Source organism: Pristis pectinata, chromosome 9, assembly GCF_009764475.1.
Source record: "Pristis pectinata isolate sPriPec2 chromosome 9, sPriPec2.1.pri, whole genome shotgun sequence".
NCBI classification, from domain to species: Eukaryota; Metazoa; Chordata; class Chondrichthyes; order Rhinopristiformes; family Pristidae; genus Pristis; species Pristis pectinata.
In genome coordinates this window covers 58,674,677-58,690,098 of record NC_067413.1, presented here as the reverse complement: position 1 = coordinate 58,690,098, position 15,422 = coordinate 58,674,677, and positions in this window count along the sequence as shown.

Below are 15,422 nucleotides of genomic sequence, written 5' to 3'. Positions count from 1 at the left end.
TAAAATAAAAAAAATCTTTAAAATATATAACATTCAAATATATTTAATCAATTAAGAAAAAAAGTTAACACTCACCAAATCTCCCTCAACCATCCTGTATTAAAATTGATGTTGGAGAACTCCCTGCATCAAATCTAATCTCAAAGTCAAAGTCAAGTTTATTGTCATATGCACAAGTACATATATGCACAGGTGCAATGAAGGGAACAGTGATAATCTGGAGTTTATGAACAATATGAAGGAGTGTTGGAGCTCCTGAAATGCATAAAGGTGGATAAATCCCCAGGGCCTGACCAGCTATCTCTGAGGATGTTCCAGGAAGCGAGGGATGAGATTGCTGGGGACCTAGCAGAGATTTTGTAACTTCCTTAGCCACAGGTGAGGTACCAGAAGACTGGAGGATAGGTCATGTTGTGGCTTTATTTAAGAAGGGCAGCAAGCAACTATAGGCTGGTGACCCTTACATTTATGGCAGGAAGGTTATTGAAAGGAATTCTGAGAGAAAGGATCTATTTGCATTTGGAAAGGCAAGGACTAATTAGGGGTAGTTAGCATGCCTCTGTGCATGAGAAATAATGTTTTACGAATCTGATCGAGTTTTTTTGAAGAGATTATCAAGAGGATTGACAAAGGCAGGGCAGTAGACATTGTCTACATGGACTTTAGCAAGGACTTTGACAAGGTCCTACCTGGTAAATTGGTCAGGAAGGTTAGAGCAATGGGATCCAGAGTGACCTAGTCAAATGGATACACTGGCTTTTAGGTAGGAGTCAGAGGGTGGTAGTGGAGGGTTGAGACACAAGAGACTGCAGATGCTGGAACCTGGAGCAACACACAAAGGTGCTAGAGGAACTTAGTGGATCAGGCAGCATCTATGGATGGAAATGGGCAGTCAACGTTTCAAGTCAAGACCCTTCCTCAGGACTGAGGAAGGGTCTCAACCCAAAACATTAACTGTCCTTTTCCCTCCATCGATGCTGCCTGACCCACTGAGTTCCTCCAGCTCCTTTGTGTGTTGCTTGTAGTTGAGGGTTGTTTTTTAGACTGGAGCCTTGTGACCATTGAAGTGCTCGTTCCACTGCTGTTTGTCATATATATTGATGATTTGGTTGAGAATGTAGGTGGCATGACTAGTAAGTTTACAGATGACACCAAAAATGGTGGTATAGCAAAGAAGCCTGTCTAAGGTTACAACAGGATATTGACCAACAGGGAAAGTGGGCAAAGGAATGGCAGATGGAATTTAATTCAGACAATTGCAAAGTGATGCATTTTAGGAAGTTAAACCAGGGCAGTGAATGGCAGGGCCCTGGAGAGTGTTGTTCAGAGAGACCTAGGGGTCCTAGTCCATAGTTCGCTGAAAATGGCAACACAGATAGTGACAAAGGCATATGGTATGCTTGCCTTCTTCGGCTAAGGTACTGAATACAAGAATTGGGACATCACATTACTGTTGTACAAACAATTGGTTAGGTCACACTTGGAGTATTGTGTGCAGTCTTACTTGCCACACTATAGGATTAAGCAAGAGATGGTGCAGAAAAGATTCACAAGGATGTTGCCTGGATTGGAGTGCTCGAGTTATCAGGAGAGATTGAATAGGCTTAGCCTGCTTTCCCTGGAGTGAAGGAGGATGAGAGGTGACTTCATAGAGGTATAAAAAATTATACGAGGCATAGATAGGATAGATGGCCAGAGCCTGATTCCCATGGCAGTAGTGTCTAAAACTAAAGGGCATAGGTTTAAAATGAGAGGTTTGAAGGGAATCTGAGGAGCAATTTCTTTTTCATACAAAGTGTAGTTGTTTCTGAAATGAGCTACCAGAGGAGATGGTGAAGACAGAAACTGTAATGTCATTTAGGAGGCATCTGGGTGGGCATTTAACTGAGCAAGGCATAGAGGAATGTGGAATTAATGCAGGCAAGTGGGATCAGTATACATAGGCATGATGGTCAGCATAGATGCTGTGGGCCGAAGAGCCTGTTTCTAAGCTCTACAACTCTATGACTCTATATTATTGGAAATAGAATATTATTTTCACATGTACTGAGATAAAGTGAAAAACTTTTGTTTGTGTGCCATCCAGGCAGATCATGCGAGACAACCAATTAGTAGTAGTAGTAATAGTGGGCAAGGCCTTCCCAGCACTGATAAACACTCAATAGACACAATGACTACAGGTGGTAACTAAAACCAGTTTGACTTTTTAATCCATAGTTTGCCTTTGTGATGTGCACAATTGGTTGCACATCTCTGTAAAATAAGGAATCAACCGAGTGCTATGGAATCACTGTCAACTCCTCCGAGCCAATAGACTACCTCTCTCCAAGATGATCTGTCAACAACTATTTCTAAAGACTTAACAGTCGCTTTTTTAATCTCTTCCATTCATCTGTTTACTGTCCTCCTACTCTTCTATTTCCTGCCAGTTTACCAAATATCATCTCTGTTGCATAGTTTGGTAAAAATAACACATTCAAAATACATCAGTTTCTACCTGACCATTATGATGTCTCTGCAACAGATAGGCTTTGGTCCAGAATTAACAGCTCATATTCCTTGTCAATAGCAGTTTAAGCAACCTCTACCATCACTATGTTTCAAATTAATTCCTCTTCCCTCTTTCGTAAGAGGATATGCACAATGCTACTGGGAAGACTTATGTTCTTACTATTCTTAATTCAGTTGTCTGAGTAATGTCTTTCTTTTTCATTAACTCGATCAAATCTGACATTTCTGTTCTTCCTAACATTAGATTCCAATATACAATAGTGGATGAGCAATCACGCCACCTTTTGTTTTGGCTTTTCTCAGGTTCTTTTCAGTTAATAGGGTAGTTTCCTCAAAATTCCTTAGCTATTTAACCCCTGGATCTTGCCCACATCCAGTCCAGTCCTTCTCACAATGTTCTTGCTTGTTAAAAAGGTATGGTGATATGATGCATTACCCCCATAGATGAACCCTTCTGTTTTTTGTTCTGTCCTCACTGTAGTCTTTTGCTCAGGGTAAAGATTCCTCAGACGATGAGGCAGATCCACATTTTTCTCAGTACATTCCAAACATCTGATGAATATGATGGGCAACAAATACTGGTTGCCAGAGGGGCCAGGAACCTGAAAAGTGAATAAATAATTGCATATACAAAATAATTGTTGTAGTCACTGAAACAAAGGTTGTCAAAGATTCCTTATTTCCTTCTATTATTCACTTTATGTTATGGTTATATTGTTTAAGTCATCAAAATCAAATGGTACTCTTGTATGTAGTGGGTGAGGAAAGCATTAACTCTGTCTGAAATACGGGAAAAAGTAAACTTTGGTAACTTGAACTTTCTAGCACCCTCAGTTATGATTCTGCTTAATTTTGAGAGAGAATGCAAGGAGGAAACAATACAATACCATACAGGAGCCTAACGGCACATACCACCAGGCTCAAGAACAGTTTCTATCCCACGGTGGTAAGACTATTGAATGGTTCCCTTATACGATGAGATGGACTCTTGACCTTACAATTTACCTTGTTTGACCTTGCATATTATTGCCTATCTGCAATGCACTTCCCTGTAGCTGTGACATTTTACTCTGTATTCTGTTATTGTGTTTACCCTGTACTACCTTAATGCACAGTGTAATGAATTGATCTGTATGAACGGAATGCAAGACAAGTTTTTCACTGTAACTCGGTACAAGTGACAGTAAGAAACCAATACCAATATTAAGTCATAGAGAGAGAGTCATGGAGCACAGAAACAGGCCCTTTCGCCTATCAAGTCCACACTGACCATCAAGCATCCATTTACACTAATCACTTTTTAATCTTACAACATTCCCATCAACTCCACTCAGATTCTACAAGACACATACTCATTAGGGCCAATTTCCAAGGGTCAAATAATGTACCAACCTGCACGTCTTTGGGATAGAACCATAGAACACTACAGCACAGAAAACAGGCCATTCAGCCCTTCTAGTCTGTGCTGAAACTTTATTCCACTAGTCCCATTGACCTGCACCCAATCCATAATCCTCCAGACCTCTCCCATCCATGTATTTATCCAATTTATTCTTAAAACTTAAGAGTTAGCCCGCATTTACCACGTCAGATGGCAGCTCGTTCCACTCTCTGAGTGAAGAAGTTCCACCTAATGTACCCCCTAAACCTTTCCCCTTTCACCCTAAAGCCATGTCCTCTCATACTTATCTCTCCTAATCTAAGTGGAAAGAACCTACTTACACTTACTCTGTCTATACCCCTCGTAATTTTGTAAACCTCTATCAAATCTCCCCTCATTCTTCTATGCTCCAAGGAATAAAGTCCCAACCTGCTCAATCTTTCCCTGTAACTCAACTCTTGAAGACCTGGCAACATTCTAGTAAATTTTCTCTGCACTCTTTCAATCTTACTGATATTCTTCCCATAGTTAGGTGACCAGAACTGCACACAATACTCCAAATTTGGCCTCACCAATGTCTCATACAACCTCACCATAACATCCCAAATCCTATACTCAATACTTTGATTTATGAATGCCAGGATGCCAAAAGCCTTCTTTACAACCCTGTCTACCTGTGATGCCACTTTCAGGGAATTAGGTATCTGAACTCCCAGATCCCTTTGTTCCTCCGCTCTCCTCAGCGCCCTACCATTTACTGTGTATGTCCTACCTTGATTTGTCCTTCCAAAATGCAACACCCGCCATTTTCTGGCTCATTTTTCCAGTTGGTCCAGATCCCTCTGCAAGCTTTGAAAGCCTTCCTCACTGTCCACAACACCTCCAATCTTAGTGTCATCAGCAAACTTGCTGATCCAATTTACCACATTATCATCTAGATCATTGATACAGACAACAAACAGCAATGGTCCCAACACAGATCCCTGAGGCACACCACTAGTCACAGGCCTCCAGTCTGAGAAACAATCATCAACTACCACTCTGTCTTCTCCCGCACAGCCAATTTCGAATCCAGTTTACAACCTTTCCATGGATACCTAGTGTCTGAACCTTCTGAACTAACTTCCCATGTGGGACCTTGTCAAAGGCCTTACTAAAGTCCATGCAGACAACATCCACAGCCTTTCCTTCATCTACTTTCTTGGTAACCTCCTCGAAAAATTCTACAAGATTTGTTAAACACGATCTGCCATGAACAAAGCCATGCTTAATCAGCCCTTGGCTGTCCAAATACTTGTATATCCTATCTCTCAGAATACCTTCCAATAATTTACCTATTACTGACATCAGGCTCACTGGCCTGTAATTACCTGGTTTACTTTTAGAGCCTTTTTTAAACAATGGAACAACATGAGCTACCCTCCAGTCCTCCGGCACCGCACCCGTGGCTAGGGACATTTTAAATATATCAGCCAGGGCCCCTGCAATTTCTACACTAGTCTCTCTCAAGGTCCGAGGAAATATCATGTCAGGCCCGGGGGATTTATCTACCTTTATTCACTGTAAAGCAGCAAGCACCTCCTCCTCTTTAATCTCTATATGTTCCATGACACTAGTGCTTGTTTCCCTTCCTTCCATATGCACTATGCCAGTTTCCTGAGTAAATACAGATGCAAAAAAACTGTTTAAGATCTCCCCCATCTCCTGAGGCTCCACACATAGACAACCACTCTGATCTTCTAGGGGACCAATTTTGTCCTTTACTATCCTTTTACTCTTAATATACTTGCAGAAACCCTTTGGGTTTACCCTCACATTATCTGCCAAAGCAACCTCATGTCTTCTTTTTGCCTTCCTGATTTCCTTTTTTAGTATCTTCTTTACATTTTCTATACTCTTCAAGTACCTCATTTGTTCCTAATTGCCTATACCTGCTATACACCTCTCTCTTTTTCTTAACCAGATCGCCAATATCCCTTGAAAACCAAGGTTCCCTATGCCTGTTAACTTTGCCTTTAATCCTGGCAGGAACATGCAAATTCTGCACTCTCAAAATTTTGCCTTTGAAGGCCTTCCACTTACTGAGCACATCCTTGCCAAAAAACAAATTATCCCAATCCACTCTTCCTAGGTCCTTTCTCATTTCCACAAAATTGGCTTTTCTCCAATTTAGAACCTCAGCTCAAGGACCAGACCTATCCTTATTCATAATTAACTTGCAACTAATGATATTACGGTAACTGGACCCAAAATGTTCGCCTTACACATACTTCTGTCACCTGACCAGTCTGGTTCCCTAATAGGAGATCAAGTATTGCATTCTCTCTCGTTGGTACCTCTATATATTGATTTAGAAAACTTTCCTGAACACATTTGACAAATTCCAAGCCATCTAGCCCTTTCACAGTGTGGGAGTCCCAGTCAATATGTAGAACGTTAAAATCCCCTACTATTACAACTTTCTGATTCTTACATCAGTCTGCTATCCCTCTACAGATTTGCTCCTCCAATTCTCTCTGACTATTGGGCGGTCAATAATATAACCCTATTAGTGTGTTCACACCTTTCCCATTCCTCAGCTCCACCCATATGGCCTCTGTAGACGAGCCCTCCAGGCTGTCCTATCTACGCACAGATGTGATATTTTCCCTGACTAGTAACGCCACTCCTCCCCCTTTCATCCCTCCCCCTCTATCACGTCTGAAACAACGGACCCTGGAACATTAAGCTGCCAGTCCTGCCCCTCCTGAAATCAAGTCTCACAATTAGCAATAATGTCGTAATCCCACGTACCAATTCACGCCCTAAACTCATCTGCCTTACCTACAATACTCCTTGCATTGAAATAGATGCACCTGAGAACATTACTATCATGTACAAACCTTTGATTTCTGTCGATACCTGCAGTCCTCGCATGACCTTTATCCTCCTCCACCTCACTATCTGCTCTAACACTCTGGTTCCCCTCCCCCTGCAAATCTAGTTTAAACCCCCCAGAGCAGCACTAGCAAACCTACCTACAAGTATGTTAGTCTCCCTCCAGTTCACGTGCAAACCATCCCATCGGAACAGGTCCCACCTTCCCTGGAACAAAGCCCAATTGTCCAGAAACATGAAGCCCTCCCTCCTGCACCATCTCCTTAGCCACGTATTTAGCTGCATTATCTTCCTGTTTCTAGCCTTGCTAGCACGTGGCACGGGTAGCAATCCTGAGATTGCAAACCTGGAGATCCTGTCCATCAACTTCGCACCTAACTCTCTAAACTCTCTTCGCAGGACCTCCTCCTCCTTCCTATCCACATCATTGGTCCCTACACGGACCACAACATCTGGCTGCTCACCCTCCCTCCTGAGAATAGCAAGAACTCGATCCAAGGTATCGTGGACCCTGGCACCAGGGAGGCAACAGACCATCTGGGATTCTCGATCTCTCCCACAGAACCTCCTATCTGTCCTCCTAACTATCAAATCCCCTATCACTACTGCCCTCCTCTTTTCCCTTCTTCTTTTCGGTGCTGAGAGTCCAGTCTCAGTGCCAGAGATGCGACAACTACAACTTGTCCCTGGTAGGTGTCCCCACCAACAGTATTCAAAATGGTATACTTATTGTTGATGGGAACAGCTACAGGGGTGCTCTGCTCTTTCTGTCTATACCCCTTCCCTCTCCTGACACTCACCCTGCTACCTGCCTCATGACTTTTTGGGGTGAGCATCTCCCTGAAACTCCTATCTATTTCTGTCTCTGCCTCATGAATGATCCGAAGTTCGCCCAGCTTCAGCTCCAGTTTCCTAACTCAGTTTCTCAGTTTGTCAGGAGCTGCAGCTGGATGCACCTTTTACAGGTGTAGTCATCAGGGACAAGTGTGCCGTCCCCGACTTCCCACATACTGCATACGGAGCACTCGACTGCTCTAACTGCTGGCTTCATTACCTACTCCTAATTAAATTAATTAAAGGAACTTACCCAGCCTTACCTCACTGGGAGCAAGCTCGTCCTCAGCCTCTGCTCACCGAAGGCTCTCGACACAAAGCCTCAAAGGTCCACTCCTACCCTGAGCCACTCACACACTGGCCGCTCCTCTTCAGTTACCCCTCCTTATATTTCTCCCTTCCAATTATCTCAAGTACTCACTCTCTCTAATCAACCAATCAACACTCTGTTTAACCCTTCAGTTGCCCTCCATGCTCCTTTTCAAGCACGCTTACCTCAGCTCCTTCCCAGCAATCAGCGCTCTCCCGAGCCCCTCACTCCTCCTCGTTCTGTGCCAGTCCCGCGATCACACTGTCTCGAGTCCCTGTTCTGCGCTCCTTTTAAAGCACACTCACCTCAGCTACTTCCCAGCAATCAGCGCTCTCCCGAGCCCCTCACTCCTCCTCCTGGCGTGACGGTCCCGCGATCGCACTGTCTTGGATATGGAAGGAAAACTGAGAACCTGGGGGAAACCCACATGGCCAAGTGCTAACTCCACACTCGTGGCAGCATCAGGATTGAACCAGTCACTGGAGATGTGAGGCAGCTGCTCTACTAGCTATGCCATTGTGCCACCCATCACATGCATTAGAAGTTATTATTAGGCAACATAATGTAAATAGTAGATTATCAAGGTCACTGATTTTCACAACATTTTACAGTTCTTTGTCTGTATTATCACTCTCTAATGCCATCATTAACCAATCAACTGCTATTCATCTCCACAGCAACTCTGGGCTCACTGGATCACAGATACTCCCTTTGTCCTGTCTATTCCTCCCGCACATTCTCTGCGACTTAAATCTAACCTGGTTTTCTCTCACCCAGTTCTGAGAAAGGTCCTCTATCTATTAATTCTATTTCTCTTATAGATGCTACCCAATCTGATGAATATTTTCAGCATTTTCTGTTTATATCACATATTAGGATGTATTGTTTTTGCGTGATATTCTGGAAATTTCAACATATATAGCACTTAAATGGCAGAAACATATTAAAATGCCAATGTGCACCTGGGCCCTCAAATAACTAAGGCTATTCTGACAGGAGGATATCCAGAAACTGGGCTGGGATTTGGATACAGTGTGTCCTATCTTAGCCCTGAACTTGGTAAAGAAAAATTCAGAACATGTGCCAAGGCTCCAAATGTTGGAGTATTTATATCACCAATCTTCAATGGTTCCAAGCAGACAGGCTGAATCAGCAGCAGTTGTGGCATCCAGTACTGTGACCCAAATCCCCTGCGATTTACAATCTTTTTCTTTGCAAGCAAAAAACAAACTGCTGAAGGAACTCAGTGGGTCAAGCAGCACTTGTTTTGCACCAGTGTTACAGTACATACTGAGAAAAGAAACTGTTTTTAAGGAGACTGTTGCCACACCTCCAACTTCAGGTCAGTATACCTTTGAAAGGCTTGCTGACCTTGCTACAAATGAAGACCCTCCAAGTATCTTTCTAATGCGTGGTCACAAATTAATGGTAGGAGATTGGAGAGACCTTCCCCATCTCTGTGCACTTTGCTGGGGTATCAGGGTAGCCATAATTTGGTATCTGCACCAAGACATGCCATCCCATTACAAGAAACTTGGTGCTGACAACCTCAGATTAGCCAAGAGGTAAGGATAGGAGTGAAGGCATAGAACAAAAAGAGTAAAGGAGTAGAGATGCCGTGGAGAGGATAGAAGAAGAAAGGGAAAGCAATGACCAGAAAGAAAGGAGGCAGAGTAGCTGTTTTTGTTTCATATGCCTGATTATGATTCAATGGACTTTTGAAGAATTGCTTGAAAAGTGGAGCTATCACAGTATGGGACAGGAGACAGTGTTGTTGGAACATAATATTACCTGATTACTGAAAATTGCAGTCACTGCACAACCTACCCAATTAACTGATACAGCATGGTACATTATTTCATTAATATGCAATAGATATGGATAAAGGGACAAATTATAATAACCATTGAAGTGCATGCTAAACAGACAGAATTTGGTATCAATAATGATCCCATAAATACCACAAGCCAACGGAATGTTAAGATTCCATAAAACAAGGTTTAAACAAAACTGTTAACATTTTAATTATAATTTTAATTAATTGTAAATCCTGTCCTTAAACTAGAATTCCATTGCCTATTATAAAGTTCACAGCAACAGTGTAAAGAAGGTTAACTGTTAGAATAATTACTGAAGAAAGTGGGTGTTATTACATATCTTAACAAGTGGTAAAATATTACTCTGGAAATTTGAGAGAGTTTGGGAGAATTTGTTGTTTAAAGCACTATTTGAAGGTCACATTCCTGTTGTGTTGTGAAGTAAAAATGCTGCAGCAACGTTAAATTGGTTTAAAATTAGCCTGCTAAAGTTAAATAATGAAAAACAGTTGTGTATTTTCTAATTTATGTTTCTGAAGCCAATCTTCTATCTAAATAGAGGAATTCTTCTTAAATTACAATGTAGGTTATTGGAGTTTGAATATATCACTTGACATTGGGCTAAATGTGACTTTTTCAATACCCAGTGGTGACAGTTTAATTTACTGCCTTAATATGGTGCACAAATAAAGGGCAACTGTGCATTAGTGCCTAACTATAAACAAGCAGGAAGGATGGCAACAATAAACAATTATTTTCTCAGACAGCTTGCAATCTGTTCTAATTTTCTGTTGATTTAACATCCATATTTTCATTTTCACTCAAGAGTTGGAAGAACAAATAAAAAAGTTAAAAATCAGAAAACAAAATCACTGCGTTCATGTATCAGGGTGTATAGAAATTTTGTTCCATCAGGATCGTAAAGCCAAAAATGGTGCAACATCCAAAGGATGTCAATCATTTGTGGCTTTCAGTCACAACATCTTAGTGTTGTTGCAATAGTGAGACATTATGTTTGTGCCCTAGCAACTGGAGACTTGAATATGGTGTCTACCTAGTAGTCTGATGTCCAGCAGGCTCCAGGGGGCCTGGTAGCCCATCAGCTGTCTCTGATTTGGAATGTTTGACTCCTACACTAGGAGGCTTCACAGAACAGGGACTGGCATCAGAGTACAGGTAGAGAAATCTATTGCCATATTCCCCTCCCTCCCAATTCTGACCACCCCTCCCCCACCTGCTCTCCATCAGAAAGGTGTAGCTTTTCAGCTTAACATTCATCACAATTACAACACAACAAAAGCATAAGTATTTAAAAGAAATCATGAGAAAGACACAGGAAATCCATCAGCTTCTCTTCCCTAAAGTGAGTGAGGTTCTACTGTACCCAAAAAAAACTGTTGTGGCTAAATTTGCAATTCTATTTGTCTTATTAACACCAACCTCTATGGTAGTCGAGGTTGGTTTTGATAAGACAAACAGAATTGCAATTAAGAGGGGGGTGAAACAAGGTGATCCCCTCTCTCCGATCCTATTTAACATCGCCATGGATCCTCTCATCAGTACTTTAGAACATCGTGGGCAGGGAGTGGAAATTATCACCCCCAGTGGTAGATCTCGTTGTACAGCTTTGGCCTTTGCTGATGATGTTGCAATTCTGAGTGGCTCGTATAAGGGTATGATAAAAAAAATATCGAAATCTTGAGAGACTTCTGCATAGGTACTGGATTGGAAATCAACACCAAAAAGACCAAAGGTTTTCATTGCATTAGTGTACAAAAGACTTACGTGTATAATTCTAGAGAGCAGTGGCAGTTTGGATTGGAAAAATTAACATACATAACGCCAGGGGACATTGAAAAATATCTTGGTGCGAAGATCGATAATTGCCTTACAGTTGTAGATCAGAAATTAAGGTTGATCTGAGCAAGTTTGCTAAATTTGTTAGAACTGTTATGTTATTTTTGATTGATTACAATATCAGCTATAAAAAAAGGAGATACGTGGCTATTTTTTGCCAGATTTAGTTAATTTCCATTGAGCTTTATTACTAATTATTTTAAATTCATCCTAAAGCAAATTGATATTCAAAAATAAACAATGAAATAATGACATGGTAAAAGTGGAGCATTGTATTAAATGCATTTGGAAGCTGGGACAGTAAATATTATTACTGCAATAAGTCTCAAGATTCAATATTACAGCAATGGAGGTTCTGTGTTAGAAAAGCACTTTAAAGGCATCAGATAATCCAACACCGAGTAAAATGAAAATTCACAATTCAGCCATTTAACAAATAGATCCCTGTGAAAGAAGCTATTTTTATTTTGTTCACTTGTCCATTAGAAGGCTTTGGTAACAGAAGAGCACAACACAAGGCTTCCTCATTCTGAAAATTCACAACTTTTAAAATAGGAGAGATTTAGCATTAAGAATTCTGACATCTACTAAGGTCACTTACCCTGGCCTCATCTGATCAGAGATATTCCCTTTGTATTATCTATCCCTTCTCCACTCTTCCTAAAGCTTGATACCTACTTGTTTTCTCTCTTTCCCGGTTCTGACCAAGCTGAAATGTTAACTTTGTTTCTGTTACCACAGGTACTACCTGACCCGCTGAGTGGTTCCAGCTTTTTCTGTTTTTTTATTATTTCAAATTTCCTGCATCTGCAGTTTTTATCATTTTCAAGATTTGTGCTGGTTTGTCATGCTGCATAACAAGGGAATAGTTCTCACTACCAGCAATCAAATGGGAAGGTTTAACAGCCTGAGGGACAGGAAGAGTAGCAGGAGCATGGGGAAGGAACTGCATTCTAGGTAGTTCCACTCTTTTCAAACTGAAATTCAAATACGATATCACTAAGCTGAATCCTGGTGCCGTATTCAACATTTGCACCACATTCTCTCGTCACTGATCATTGATTCTTGTTTTGGTCAAATGTACAACAAATATTTAAACCAAAATAACAAATTAAATCATGGCATATAGTCATGCTTTATAACATTCAAAGTGAAACTATTCACCCTTGTATATTTTATTAATGGCCAGTCTTCGGTATACTTTTCCAATCTAGCACTCCTACAAAATGCTACTTGTGCAGTTGCCACATGGCCAGTAGAAGGCAGAGAAGATGGATATGATCTTGGAGGAAAATGTCAAGCATTTCTCACCCTGAAACACCTGACTTTGGATTATGGTTTTTCCAGATCAACAGCAGCAATCTGGGCAGGTAAACAAGTAATGAAAGAGTGATGAGGATGCGATTATGAAAGCAGTTTATCCTGAGAGAGCACATGCGGTCACTGTTCCATGGAGAACCATCAGTCCCTGCGGTAGCTCTGCAGAAATTCAGGTAATGATTGTGAGATGGTTGTGGTATCCTGGAACCATCTTTGAAACACTGGCAGTCAAAATGGCAGATGTCCGGACTTGTGTGGCAACAAGGTGAAATTACCCGACCACAGTCCTGTGTGGTGTCACTCTGAGGATGCACGGCAGAAGTCAGAGCTTCTATTCGGGTGTTCTGAATTTTGGTGGAAACTGTTCACACTGTAATGGAAGCTGCGTCATCAGCCCTCAGCTGCTGCAAATGTTCCACCAAACATAGATGGAGCTGACCTCCGTTGCTGTGCTGGAAAGAATGGGCTCCAAATTCCACAGCAAACCCAATGTCATGCAGATGCCCTACCTATATGCTCTTTGACACAAAGCACTGACTTTCTGGCAAATTTCCCAATGCACCAAGCATTTGTCATTTATACCCATCTATATTCTACAGCCAGTCCCAATGAAATCGTTGTCAGAGTCCTATATATGTGGACGTGTGTGTATTTTCACCCTTATGCAAACTAACACCTGCAATATCCTTGCACCCCACCAGCCACCCATTACTGGCTACAGCATGCTGGTACTCCATGTCTTAGCTGGATTTTTACAGAGCTACCCCAGACAGTGGTGGTTGTTCCATGGGACAGTAACCATAATGTTCTCTCTCATGATAAACTGCAGACTCCACTTCTGTTCCATCCTTTAAGTTACGTGCATCGTCATTATCTGACCTGGTAACTTCAAGTGTAAATCAATTAGTGGGGTCTCTTCATCATCAATACTTTTGGATTCATCCTTCACTGACTGGATATATCATAATTCTTGGATATCTGAAAGAAGAAGGTTACGAGGGTGTGGATGGGGAGAGATAAGAGAGGAAAGTTATAGGTGTGTGCTATATCATTCCTATCTTGTGCTATTATGAAATGATGGGGAATGGAATACAAGATGGAGGGTTAAGTATTACTCAGTCCCACCAATGGCCACAGTAATAGCTCTGACATGACATGAGTGTTAGGACTTGCAAGTTGTGCTTCTACCCTCTGGCCAATCTCAGCTGTTTCTGTTCTGGTATAAAAAAGAAACCCAAAATATTTTTTCTTGTGGTAGCCACATAAATTTTTATTTATTTGATAGTCATCTATCTGTTTTGCACTTACCAGCTGAACCGATCAGTTTTGTGGTCATTTGAAATTCAAGTTCATCATATTGGAATTAATTAATTCATCTTTCGAATGATGTGACTTGATGGTCTGGTGAAGATCAGATACCTAAAATCACATCTTAATTAGTTGCAACTTCTGAATTTGGTGGCACAGTGCAGAAAAAGTGTAACTGTCGTCTTAAATTTGCATAACCATAAATATAACATAGAACACATCTTTTAAAAACATGAACTTTAACACTAAATGAAACTGCAGATGCTAGAATTCTGAAATTTAAAAAAAATCAAAAAATGGTGGGAATACTCAGCAGGTCAGGCAGCATCTGGGGAAAGAGAAACTGAGTTAATGGCTCTGAGACCTTTAGGTTTTATAATTGTAACACTAAAATTGACATGGCCTACAATGGAACTGTAGTCCAATGGTCTCCTAATCCCTGAAGAAATAAGAACAAAATAATCTTGTGTTGCTTGTGTTGCCTGATTACACAATTTCACATCAATACTTCATGATTAATGATATTTTTCTATTACATCACTTCTCTGATATTGCAGTGCCCACAGGATCTTTTGTTGTTGTTCGCTGAGGCAAGTAACATGGATAAAGCTACCAACAAAGCACGCTTTATTGAAAGAAGTCAACAATCAAATAACAGCAGTGGCTGGTACAACACTGCATCAAAAGTCATTCTTTGAAATTCAGATTGTAATTGAAGGCAAACTCAGACTCAATGTCAAAAATTTGGTGTCTACATCACCCTTGCCAAATCAGCCCCCATCAACATCCAGAAACTTAAATAGATCAGCCATATAAATACCATGGCTACAAGAACAGGATAGTGGCTGGATATCCTGCAATGTGCGACTCACCTCCTGATACTCTTAAGCCTTCTCACCAGCCACAAGGCACAATACAGGAGAGTCATAGAATACTCTCCATTTGCATGGATGAGTGCTATTCCAACAAAACTCAGGAAATTCAAATGCCACCCAGGATGGAGCCATTAGGTTGATTGGCACCATATTCAATCCTCCCACCATCTTCACATGATGGTCGCAGTGTACATTATTGATAAAGTATATAGCAATTATATGCCTGTATTCACACAGCATCTCTCAAAGCTACGACCTCTACTGCCAAGAAGAACAAACACAGCAGGCACTTGGGGACACCGCCACCTGCAGGTTCCTTCCTAAATTGCACA